At 38.9% G+C, this 14,034-nt stretch overlaps 1 protein-coding gene across 2 annotated transcripts in view; it reads right to left on the reverse strand.

Moving 5' to 3' along the window:
- Nucleotides 1–13,831, reverse strand: part of EDC3 (enhancer of mRNA decapping 3) — a 52,178-nt gene extending 38,347 nt beyond the window's left edge. The window contains exons 1-2 of one of the 2 annotated variants that reach the window (XM_067753579.1): nt 13,697–13,831; nt 12,890–12,984 (exon numbers count right to left, since the gene is read on the reverse strand). The gene's annotated coding sequence lies outside the window, so the exon portion shown is untranslated. The remainder of the gene's footprint in view (nt 1–12,889; nt 12,985–13,696) is intronic. The other variant, XM_067753571.1, reaches the window with a different exon arrangement.
- Nucleotides 13,832–14,034: the final 203 nt, after the last annotated feature.

The raw sequence follows: 14,034 nt of genomic DNA on the forward strand, positions 1-14,034 counted from the left end.
GAGAGGCCACAACAGTGAGAGGCCCGCGTACAGCCAAAAAAAAAAAAAAAAAAAAAAAACGAACGGTGTTGGAATAAATGGATATCCATCAGTAGAAAATGAACACTGACCTAAATCTCATAATTTATATATACATTTACTCAAAATGGGTCATGGACTTAAATGTAAAATGTCAAACTATAAAACTTTTAGGAAAAGCATAAGAGAAGCCTTCAGGATCTAGGGTAAGGCAAAAAGTTCTTAAACTTGATCCATTAAAAGAGAAACCGATCAGATGGACTTCTTGAAAATTAAAAACTTTTGCTCTGCAAGAGGATCCTTGTTAGGAGGATAAAAAAGACAAGTTACAGACTGGCAGAAAATATTTGCAAACTGCATTATCTGACAAGGACAAATGACTAGTATCTAGAATATATAAAGAACTCTCAGGACTTCCCTGGTGGTCCAGTGGCTAAGACTCCGTGTTCCCAATGCAGGGGGCCCGGGTTCAATCCCTAGTCAGGGAACTAGATCCCGCATGCCACAACTAAGAGTTCGCATGCTGCAACTAAAGATCCCTCATGCTGCAACTAAAGATCCCACATGCCACAACTAAAAATCCTGCATGCCGCAACTAAATATCCTGTGTGCTGCAACTAAAGATCCCGCATGTTGCAACAAAGATCCCGTGTGCCACAACTAAGACCCGGCACAGCCAAATAAATAAATAAATAAACATTTTTAAAAAAGAACTCTCAAAACTCAATGGTAAAAAAAACCCCAAACAATCCAATCCATAATGGGTAAAAGACACAAAATGACGTTTCAACAAAGAAGATATACGGATGGTAAATAAATATATGAAAAGATATTCAACATCATTAACCATTAGGGAAATACAAACTAAAATCACAATGAGATATCACTACATATCCACCAGAATGGCTAAAATGAAAAACAGTAACACCAAGTGCGAGCAAGGATGTGGAAAAACTGGTTTACTCATACACTCACACATTGCTGACAGGACTACTAAATGGTGCAGCCATTCTGGAAAACAATTTGGCAATTTATAAAAAATCTAAACATGCAACTCCTACGTGACCCAGCAACTGCATGACTGGTCATTTATCTCAGAGAAAGGAAGACTTAAGTTCACGTGAAAACCTGTACATGAATGTTCATATCAGGTTTACTCCCAATAGCCTCAAACTGGAACAGCCTAGATGACCTTCCATGTGTGAATAGTGAAACAAACTGTGGTATATTCATGCCAGGGAGAAAAAGTGAAAAAAAGCCAACCCCAAAAGATTACATCCTGTATGATTCCATTTGTGTAATATTCTTGAAAGAACTATAGAAATGGAGAAGAGATTAGTGGTTCCCAGGGGTGAGGGAAGTGCTGGGAGGCAGGAAGAAAACAGGGATGACTATAAATGAGCAACATGAGGGATCCTTGTAGTAATGGAAACATTCTATATTTGACCATATCAATGTCAATATCCTGGTAGTGATATTGTACTATACTTTTGCAAGACGTCACCAATGGGGAAAAACAGGTAGGGTATATAGAATTTCTATTATTTCTTACAAGTGCATATGAATCTAGTTACCTCAAATAAAAAGGTCAATTTTTTTAAAAAATCAGCGTCTTCCACCACATTAACAAAGTAAATGGGAAATCATGGATGGTCATGTTAATACATGTAGAAAGATAATCTGACAAAATTCAACATCCATCCATGATATAAAAAAGGGGCAGTGGCATCTACAAAACAATTAAAGCTAACATCATACTAATGGTGAAACAATGAATTCTTTCCCCCGCAAGACTGGGACAAGGCAAGAATGTCCACTCTCGCCACTTCTGCTTCTTATTCAACACTATATTTAGGTCCTAGCCAGTGAAATAAAAAAAGAAAAAGAAATAAAAAGCATAAATATTGGAAAGGAAGATGTAAAGTTATCTTTATTTGTAAGCTGTATTATTGACTGTGCATGTAGAAAACCCTAAGGAATGTACCCCCCCAAAATCCTACTAGTATGACTTTAGCAAGATCACAGGATACATGCTCAATATAAAATAAACAACGGTATTTTATATAATAGCAACAAACAACTGAAAATGAAATTTTAAAATACTATTTATAATAGTATTAAAAACCAAAATACTTAGGAATAAATCTAATGAAAAATGGGCAGGACCTCTATGATAAAAACTGAAAGACTGCTGAGAAAAATTAAAAGAAGATCTAAATAAATGGAGAGATGTACCACATTCACAGACTGAAGAGCTTAAAGCTGTCAATTCTCCCCAAGTTGATCTGTGGATCAAATACAAATATTAATAAAAATCCCAGCTGGCCTTTTTGGAGAAACTGAAAAACTGGTCCTAAAATCTATATGGAAATGCAAAATACTTAAAGTAGCCAAAATAATCATATAAAAGAAAAACAGAGGTAGTTGTTTTACACTATCTTCTTTCAAGTTTTACTATAAAGCTATAGAAAATCAGTGTGGTATTGGTGCGAGGATAGACAACTAGATCAACAGAACAGAGTCCAGAAATAGACCTACACACACATGGTCAACTGACTTCTGATCAAGGTACCAAGATAAATCAATGGAAAAATCAAAAAGTATTTTTCAGTAAACGGTGCTAGAACAACTGGATATATATGAGAAAAAAATAACGGTCTAGTCTTATCCCACATAGATACAAAAAAAATAATTTGAAATAAACTATCTAAACATAAAAGCTAAAACTAAAGCTACTGGGAAAACAAAAAAATAGAGTATTTTAGTGACCTTAGGGCAGAGAAAGATTTCTTTAGCCAAAACACAAATAAGTACTAATTATAAAAGAAAAAATCTGATGAATTAGATTTCATCACAATTTTAAAGTCTTGCTCATCAAAAGTCATCATTAAAGAATACAAGTTGGAAGAGGTATAAAAAAGGTGCAGGAGACCAGCTGGGAGGCAACTAGAGCAGCCCATTTAAGAGATGGTGGTAAGCTGGCATAGGCAGAAGCAATGAAGATGGAAAGAAGATGACAGATTCAAAACCTATATAGGTGATGGTTTAAATTTGGGGATGATTTAATATAGTAGGTAACAGAAAGGGGGGGGAATCACCATTAAGAAAACAAAAGGTTAATGGAACACACATAATCCCACAGCCTTTATACACATACCATCATATTGTGTAAGAGCAGCAGCAGCTAGCATTTATTGCACACTTACTATGTCTCAGGAACAAGCTAAAACTTTAGGGGCATTCTTTCCTTCAATCATCATGACAACCCTATGAGGCAGCTACCTTACTATCCCATTTTACAGATGGGGAATTTACAACAGAGAGATTATAATGGATATTTTACATACTTGTAACCAGAGCATAAAGGCAGCTTCTTAGTAAAATGGCATATTTTCCATGCTGTACATATTCCACTGCATTCACATATCACAGTTTTTTTCTCAATGGGCATTTAGATAATTCCATTTTTCACAATTATAGTTAGTGCAGCAATGATCAATTTCATTCAGTGCTTGTCTTAAATAATTTTCTCAGGATAGAGCCTCAGTCAGTCAAAAGGTAAAGCCACCTAGCTTTCATTACAATACTCCAGAGCAGAAAACTCTTTTTTTCAAACTAAATTATTTTCCACTTTTTCCCAAACCAAATCATTCTCTGGATGGGTTAAGACAGTCATAAATTTAAAACAAAGGTACTGTAATAAAATATTTAGGAAGGTATTCCATATAATCTAGCCCCATCTCAAAATCATTCCAATGAAGGCTACCTCCCTGGCAGCCAAGCATTTCAAGAAAACTCTCAAATTTATGATGGCAAAAAGATGTTTCTGCCCTCTTCTGTTACAATCACCCCGAAACAAGAAAAGAAAAAAAGAAAAGGTAAGTCACAGTCAAGGAGAACATATTCACAATAGATATATCTGATAAAGAACTTGTATCCAGAATATATAAGGAATGCTTACAAATCAGGAATAAAAAGGAAACACCACATTTTTTTAAAAGTAGGCAAAAGAAGTGATATGAATAGCCAATAAACATATGAAAAGCTGTTCAATTATCATTAATTATCAGAGAAATGTAAATTAAAATACAGACTTCCCTGGTCCAGTGGTTAAGACTCCGTGTTCCCAATGCAGGGGACCTGGGTTCGATCCCTGGTCAGGAAACTAGATCTCCCGCACACCGCAACTAAAGATCCCGTAAGCCACAACTAAAGATCCTGCACGTGGCAATGAAGATCCCGCGTGCCACAACTAAGACCTGGTGCAGCCAAATAAATAAATATTAAACACACACACACACACACACACACACACACGAGACAACCCAAACATCCATGATGGACGAATGGATAAACAAAACACGCTATACACGTAAAATGGAATATCATTCAGTCTTAAAAAGGAAGTTAGTTCTGATATATGTTACAACACAGATAAACCTTGAAGACATTATACTAAGTGAAATAAGACACAAAAGGACAAATCTTGTATGATTCCACTTATATGAAGAATTTAGAACAGTCAAACTCACAGAGACAGAAAGTAGAACAGTGTTTGCCAGGGGTTGGGGGAGCAGGAAACGGGGTGTTACTATTTAATGGGAACAGAGTTTCAGTTAGGTATGATGAAAAAGTTCTAGAGACAGATGATGGTGATGGTTGCATAACAATGTGAGTGCACCTAATGTCACTGAACTGTACACTTAAAAATGGTTAAAATGATAAATTTTATGTATACTTCACCACAATAAAAAAAAAATTAAATTGGGAAAAAACCAACAGAGGATACTACACCCACTAGTATGGATCAAAATTGAAAGCACCAAATGTGTATGACAATGTGAAGCAACTGGAACTCTCTTACACTGCTGACCGTTTAAAATGATACAAGCACTTTGGAAAAGTTTGGCAGTTTTTTACAATATTAAACACACACCTGTGATCCAAAACTTCATTCCTAGGATTTACACAGGAGAAATAAAAACATATATTCACAAAAAGACTTGTACACACATGTACAAAGTACATTGTCACAATATCCGAAAACTGGAAACAAGGAGAAGAGAGGAAACAATGATGGTGTAATTATACAACAGAACACTACTGGACAATAAAAAGGAACAAATTACTTATGCTACAACACAGATGATTTTCAAAAACTGAAAGAAGTCATACAGATACATTTATATGAGTCTATTTATAAGAATTTCTACAAGATGCACTACTTTATAGTGAGAAAAATCAAACGTGTTTGCCTATAGGGTGGAAAACTGACTAGAAAGAGGCACAGAGGCCTCTTTCTGTGCCTCCTGAAATGAAAATGTTCTATGTTTTTACTGATGCAGTAGTTACAAGGATGTACACATCTATCAAAACTCACTGAATTGGGCATTTAACGTCTGTGCATTTTTATTGTATGTAAACCATATCTCAATAAAAAAGGAGGAAAAGTATATGTAGCCAACATAAGCACTATATAATGCCACAGAATATTTAGCCATTCCTCCAATAAGATTAACTTCCTAGCAAGGTTTTCCATAAACGTAAAGATGAAAACTCACACATTGGACAGTTCCTACAAAGATGTCTGTCAGGCATCTCATAAATGCCCAAAATAGAATTTTTGATTTCTTTAGCCCCACACTCAACATCCCCCAATTTGTTCCTTCCCAAGCTTTTCCCATCTTAATAAATGGCACCAATATCCACTACACTGCTTAGGCAAAAAAAGAAATAAAAAAGAGTCAGAAGTCATCCTTGATTCCTTTCTTGTCCTTCATCCCATACTTTCAATTCATCAACAAATCCTATTGTCACCACCTCAAAGATAGGTCTATTTCTCTCCAGCTCCACTACCACCTTCCCAGTCCAAGTCACCATCATCTCGTAATTACAGGAAACCTCTAACTAGTATCTCTGCTTCCACTTCTGCCCCTCCAATTCTTTCTCTACAAAGCAGCCAGAGCAAATTTTAAAATGTAAATCACTTGTCATGATTCTGCTTAATAACTTCCTTTCCATGGACTGTAGGCCCTACATGATCTGATTTCTGCTAACCTCTACAGACAGCTTCATCTCTCACCACTCCCTTCCCCCTGTTCTCCAGACACACTAACCTTCTTACTCTTCCTCAAACATATCAAGTTTGTTCCCTCCAAAACTTTGCACCAGGTATTCTCAGAACACTCTTGCCCCAGCTCTGTGAACAGCTAGTTCTATCTTTTCTTTCTGGTATCTGCTAAAATGTCACCACCCCAAAGAGGCCTTCCCTGGCTATCCAATTTAATGCAGCTACTCCCCATCACTCTCCAACACTTTCTGTTATGATTCCAAAATGACTCACCATATGAATTATCTTATTTGTTTATGTTGCATGTGTTACCCCACTAGAATGTAAGCTCCACCAGGGCAAGGGACCTTGTCTGTTTTGTTCTGCCTAGAATGGAAGAGGAACTCAATAAATATTAATCCAATCAATGAATGAATTAGATATAATAAATCTGACAGAGGTTAATCACTCAAAATCTAGAGTACCTAAATACTCTAGATTTAAATGCCTTGGCTCTCCTTGGAAATGGTTCTAAAAATACAATATCCCTAAGCATATCCTATGCAAAATCCTATGTAAGATATGAAATCTAACACTGCCCTACACACAGAAGGAAGTCAGCAAACAGCAGATGAGTATATAAACATAACATACAACACTAAGTATAAAATGAAACACTGGCTTAGTGTTTCCCATGAAAAATAGAAAAGAAATAGAATAGCGTTTTAAACAGTTTTCAAATATTAATTTCAGAAATATACCTACAGAAAACAGAGTCTAAAAAAGGAAAAATAGCTATATATATATATATATATATATACACATATATTTAAAGGAGCAAAAAAGGCACTCCTGTGGTTAAAAAAAAAAGTATGTCTCATTAGAAATACAAAAACCTAAAGACAAACTCAGGTAGTTCTGTAGTATTTAACTGAGCAAGTATCACAAAACTGTGTTGACAGAACAGAAAATAAAAGAAACAATGCATTAGCAGGCTCATCCATCAATTTTTTTTTACATTTTATTATAGAAAATTTCAAACATGTCCAAACATAGACAGAACAGCATAATGATCCCCACATACCCATCACTGAGTTGCAACAGCTATCAATATATCTCAAAGAATTTAAGAGATCAGGTGAACTTCTAATGCAACACAATTTCAACACTGATGATGGTAAAAGGCACATAAAACACATGTTTTATGCTTATTTTCCCCTTCCTGATTGGCCTTTGTCTACTTAATGTCACAAAAGTATGGAGTTCCTTTCCTATCATCTATATTCCATCATAATCCTACTCTGATGCTTATTTTATTTTTGCCTTTTTCTTTTTTTTGGCCGCACCTCACAGCATGCCAGATCTTAGTTCCCCCACCAGGGATCAAACCCGTGCCCGCTGCAGTGGAAGTGCGGATTCTTAACCACTGGACCGCCAGGGAAGTCCCTGATGCTTATTTTAGATAGATGCAGAATGAAGAGCTGTAATAAGAATTTTAGAAATACCAGAAATTAATCAGATGTGAAAAGACTCTTTACTTCTTCATTCAACATATATCTTTAAGACACTGATATTAAACATTCAAGTTTATATTATGTTAATAATAACTAAATAGAATTTTAATAGTTTTAAAGAAAATTCCTTTATTAAATGAAAACAGTAAATCTAAAACAAGTGGAGGGGCTTCCCTGGTGGCACAGTGGTTGGGAATCTGCCTGCCAACACAGGGGACACAGGTTTGAGCCCTGGTCTGGGAAGATACCACGTGCCACGGAGCTACTAGGCCCGTGCGCCACAACTACTGAGCTTGCGTGCCTAGAGCCCATACTCCACAACGGGAGAGGCCACTGCAATGAGAAGCTCGCACACCGCAGCAAAGAGTGGCCCCTGCTTGCCACAGCTAGAGAAGGCCCGCATTCTGCAGTGAAGACCCAACACAGCCAAAAATTAATTGAATATATAAACAAATAAATAAAACAAGTGGAATGCCAACATCTGGGTTTCTAATCAGATGAACACACTAAGCGAGGAGGCTTCATCAATTACAGGGCTAACACCTTCATGTCAAAAGAAGAGCTACCACTGAAGATGATCTAGGAGCTACAAACAGACCAATCTTTTTCTTTTTTTGGACACACTGTGTGGCTTGCAGATTTTTAGTGACCGGACCAGTGATCGAACCCTCGCCCTCAGCAGTTAAAGTGCAGAGTCCTAACCACTGGACCACCAGGGAATTCCCAAGCAGACCAATCTTTGTTTTTTATCTTCTACTTTTCTATCATGGTATTACACAGATAGTAAGTCTACATATTTTAAGTTTACAGCTCAATGAATTTTTACATATTAATTTACCCAAATAACCACCACTCAATCAAGACACAATATTTTGAACACTCCAGAAGATTCCACTGTGTTCCCACAAAGGCAGTCATTATTCTGATATCTACCACAAAAGATTCATTTAGCCTGTTTTTGAACTTCATACAAATGGAATCATAAAGGTTCTCTTTTAAAGTGTCTGGATTCTTTTGCTCAATATTACATCTGTGAGATTCATCACCATGTAGTATTCTATTATATAACTATGCCTCAGTATATTTATCCATTCTACTGCTGATAGACAGTTGGATTATTTCCAGTTTGGGGGCTATTATGAATAAAAAATTAAACATTTTTGTATATGTCTTTGTGGTGGACAAATGTACCCATTTATGCTGGTCATACCACACACAGAAGTAGATATGGGATGATTTTGCTCAAATGCTATCAGGATTTCCAGACTACCGACTGCCACACTATGAGACTTTACTGAATCATTTCTCTTGTAACGTAAGTCAGGTAGACCTAAATGGTCTTCCACCCATTATGCAACTGGGGTAGTTGCCAAAATGATTCAAAGACAACTTGCCAATAACAGACCTACAAACTTCCATCTCATCTGCCACATCACACAGAACTCACAGCACTCAGATCCAAGAAGCAATCCCTTGGTCTGCTAAGGACAATTAAATCAACGGTTACGGATGAGTGGTTAGTTACGGATTTCTGAAAAACTAGGTATTTTTCCACACATCTATGTAGAAAGGTGTTTGTAGAATCAAAAGCTTGGGAATGGCAGAGATCTGAAAAGAAAACATCTAGTACAACCCTAGTACTAGGCCCCTATCTTCCACAAAAGGCAACATAGTGAAAAGGGCACGGACTTCTGAAGTCAGACATTACAGGCCAGAATTACAAGCAAATTATCCTAATCTGAGTCTCAATCGTCTCAACTATAAAATGGGAATTACAGTTGACCCTGAACAACATGGGCTTGAATGGCACAAGGCCACTTAAACGCCAATTTTCTTTACTAAATACTACAGTACTACACGATGGGCAGTTGGTTGAATCTGAGATGCAGAACCGCAGATACAGAAGAACCAGGTATATGGAGGGCCAACTATAGATTATACTCGAATTTTCAACTTTGCAGAGGGTTGGTGGCCCAATAGTTCAAGAGTCAACTGTATGCCAATTATACCACCACCTCACAGAACCATTGTGAAGATTAAATGAGATAATCTATACAATTTCTACGATACAGCAAATTTTATTTCAAATGTCTCTGTTTTTTTTTTTTTTGGGCGCAGCATGCAGCATCTTAGTTCCCTGACCAGGGATCAAACCTGTGCCCCCTGCAGTGGAAGCGCAGAGTCTTAACCACTGGACCACCAAGGGAAGTCCCTCAGATACCTCCTTTTCACAGAAAGAATACTGGCCAGATAGGGGATTCGAGTTATGGTCCTAGAAAATCATACTGTGAGGGCCCCTCCCATCACACCTGAACAAAACTACAAATTGGAATACACATATCCTTAGGGGTACACAAAGATATGCAAGCAAGGGAATCCATTTCCACCTTACTCTTTCATAAACCTGATCTGCCTAGATAACTGGATTATCAAATAACGTTTTCAGGCATAAAATTTATTATTTTAAAACAGGGGTCAGAAAACTACGGCCCACGTACCAAATCTGGCCCACTACCAATAAAGGTGTATTGGAACACAACCACGCACAGCTGTTTGCTTATGGTCTGTGGCTGTTTTTGCACTACAATGGGAGAACTTAGTAGTACTGACAGAGACCACATGGCCCACAAAGCCTACCACCAGGTCCTTTGCAGAAAAACTTTGCTGACTCCTGTTTTAGTATAAAATTCTGTGGGATAAATAGAATGGATACAAGTTCAAAAAGGAAAAGGAAAAATATGAAATGGACATTCCCAGAAGGATACAATTACCAAAACTGACTCAAAAAGTAACAGAAAATCCAGATAGACCTATACCAAGTAAAGACACTGATTTAGTAATTCCAAATCTTCCTACAAAGAAAAGCCCAGGCCCAGAGGACTTCACTGGTAAATTCTATAAAACACATAGAAAGAAATAATTAACAATTCTACATAAACTCTTTTAGAAAACAGAAGAAGAGGAACATTGCCCAACTCACTTTATGAGGGTAATTTTACTCTAATACTAAGGCCAGCCAAAGATATCATAAGAAAAGGAAACTTCAGACCAATATCCCTCATGAACATAGAGATGTTCACAAAAATTCTTTTTTTTTTAACATCTTTATTGGGGTATAATTGCTTTACAATGGTGTGTTAGTTTCTGCTTTATAACAAAGTGAATCAGTTATACATATACATATGTTCCCATATCTTTTCCCTCTTGAATCTTCCTCCCTCCCACCCTCCCTATCCCACCCCTCCAGGCGGTCACAAAGCACCGAGCTGATATCCCTGTGCTATGCAACAAAAATTCTTAATACTAGCAAATTGAATTCAGCAACATATAAAAAGTATTATATACCACGACTCAATGGGATTCATTCCAGGAACACAAGATTGGCTTAACATCTGAAAATCAAGTAATGTAAGACACCAATTATACATATCCATATCTTAGAGGGCTTTTTTAATATAAAAAAAGGTTATCTGAGGACTTCCCTGGTGGTCCAGTGGTTAAGACTCCACGCTCCCAATGCAGGGGGCCCGGGTTCGATCCCTGGTCAGGGAACTAGATCCCGCATGCCACAACCAAGAGCCCGCACGCCACAACTAAAGATCATGCATGCCGCAATGAAGATCCTGCGTGCCGCAACTAAGACCCAGCACAGCCAAATAAATAAATATTTTAAAAAATAAATATATCTGTATATTTTAAAAACATCAACTTGCTATTACATTTAGAAACTTTGTATTTATTTTTTAAAAGTCAATATTTACAACCTGTCAGAAATTACATCGTAGGGACTTCACTGGTGGCGCAGTGGTTAAGAATCTGCCTGCCAATGCTGGGTTCGATCCCTGGTCCGGGAAGATCCCACATGCCACAGAGCACTAAGCCTGTACGCCACAACTACTGAGCCTGCACTCTAGAGCCTGCAAGCCACAACTACTGAGTCCATGTGTCATAACTACTGAAGCCCGTGTGCCTAGAGCCCATGCTCCACAATGAGAAGCCCCCACAATGAGAAGCCCCCACAATGAGAAGCCCACACATCACAACGAAGAGTAGCCCCCACTCGCCACAACTAGAGAAAGCCCACGCACAGCAACAAAGACCCAACGCAGCCATAAATAAATAAGTTTTAAAAAGAAAAAAAAATAATTTACATCCTATACTATTTAAAATTAAATATTTAAACTACTTAAATTTCTGATGACCCTTCCATTTCATTAGACTGCACTGGGCAAATCTTGAGAATACCCAGATGATACTTTCTCTCTTCACTTCATAAAGGCAACAAATTGATAAGCACACTCTCTAGATAAGCCTTCAAATACACACTGTGTATAAAGAAAGTGACAGAGCCTCAACACTGATCACCAAAATCCCAGCTGTAAGTTGTGCCCACAAATCAAATCCCTACAGACATAGATGCTCAAAGTCATGATGTCATCTAATTTTACCACTATATGGCAAATCCCCCCCCCATCTCACCCACCAGGTCATCGGAAAAGACTCAAACACCTTGCCAAAATTCGGACACATTATCACTATGGATACTGCCCTCCTTTGAGATACTGATATGAATGTCCTGTCCTGTTGTTCTGGTGAAGAGCTCTAGTAACCCTGCTCCTCTGGTTGATAAGAAGAGAAAAATGACATATTTTCCACCTTGCATTACTTACAGAATCTCAGGAATCTCAAGAATCTTAATTAAACATTTTCTAGTCCAATGTTTTTCAAACTACAGGTCTTTAGAAGTCAGACCCATTACAGGTCAGAGTCAATTTAGTGAGTTGCAATCAACTTTTTTTTTCTTTTAATGAAATAGAAAATGTCAGAGGGCATCGTATATAGAAAGGGTAAACTTTTGTTTCCTGTGTGTGTACACACTCTGTGCATGCAGGGGTCACCCAGGGTCAGCATGTAAAATACATTAACTGTGGGTCACAGGTCAAAAAGTTTGCGAGACACTCTGCTAGTCCCACAGCCCTGACCCCTCAAGAAAGCTCCACCAGAAACTTCTTAGCAATTAAAAAGTTATGTTATTGGGTGGGTGGGGGATGAACTGGGAGATTGGGATTGACATACATACACTAATATGTATAAAGTAGATAACTAATAAGAACCTGGTGTATAAAATAAAATTCAAAAAGAAAATTTTTTTGTTATGTTATTTGTAACCATCTCCGTTTTATACAGAGAAACCAAAATATAAGAATTCTGTGTTCAGTACCCTTTATCTGTCATTCATAAAAAAAAGCCTAGAATCCATCTGAGGTTTCCAGTTGAAACAGTGACCTGCTTAGGGACAGTCACTTACGTTTTGATGGGACTGAGACAGATCGCAGACTGAAATCAGTTTAGCCTGTGGCTAGGGAAGAGAACAAAAAACATTCTGGGTCTCGAGTTCCTCACCTGTAACCACAGGAGAGGACTGTTAAGACTCCTAGCTCCAGAATTGGGAGGTTTACTGACAACCACCTGGCCAAGCAGGTGAAGACTATGCCTCCCACACACCAAAACACTTGAACTTGAACCATTCAACAAGTCAATTACTGATCAAGTCAACTAATATCGCACAAAGACTACCGATAATAAGAAGCTAAGACTTAACACGAACTGCAGTAAACAATCAAGGGGAAGTCCCCAGGATTCAGCAGAAGCTGCACCTTAGCAGGTATCATTATTTCTCAGCCACCCTTCCCTCTCAGAGTCCAGTTCACCTCTGTCCTCCAGCTATCAGTCATGGATGTGGCACTCGCGCTCTTCCCTGCCACCGTACTTCATTGTGCAAAAGTAAACTGAAGCAGGGAGCAATGAGTGGGCGGGCTGCAGGAACCATCAGCAAGACTAAACTAAGAGGCTAGGCGGCTAATGCCTCACACCTCCCACAATTCCTCTACTATTTAAAATCCCGCTCCCCTCGGCCTCCACCTCAAACCATACCCCAGAGGCAAGCCTTAGTAATGGGGCCCCTGCGCACCCGAAGCGGCCCCCAGCTCGTGCCCGCCTCTAAAAAGGTCTGCAAGGCCTGGAACCACGAAGCCTAAAAGCAAACCCTCCTGGCAACCCCGGAAGCCCCCTCCCACGAGCGCCCACTAGTCACCCGCCTGCCCCTCGCTCCCACCTCCACGCCGCCGGGCCTGCGCCTCCTGCGCACACCACACCAACACGGCCCTGAAACACCGCAGGACCCAGAGACCACGGGGCTTCTTCACATCCACCCCGACAGCCGCGGCCGCCGCCGGAAGCGCCCGCGACCCCACGCCGCCGCCATGAGGTCACTTCCGGCGCGACGCCTCGGAACCTGGAGGGCCGGCCGCTGAGGGGCGGGACGCCCGAGAAATTTGAGAGTTTGGGAAGAGCACTACTAGGGTCAACTCTATGGCCTTCCAGAACCGCACCTGCTCTCCATTTTGCATTCCCCGCCTTCTTATATCGGGGGGAGTCTGGGTTCGAGCTCCC

This window comes from Pseudorca crassidens, chromosome 1 (genome assembly GCF_039906515.1).
Source record: "Pseudorca crassidens isolate mPseCra1 chromosome 1, mPseCra1.hap1, whole genome shotgun sequence".
NCBI classification, from domain to species: Eukaryota; Metazoa; Chordata; class Mammalia; order Artiodactyla; family Delphinidae; genus Pseudorca; species Pseudorca crassidens.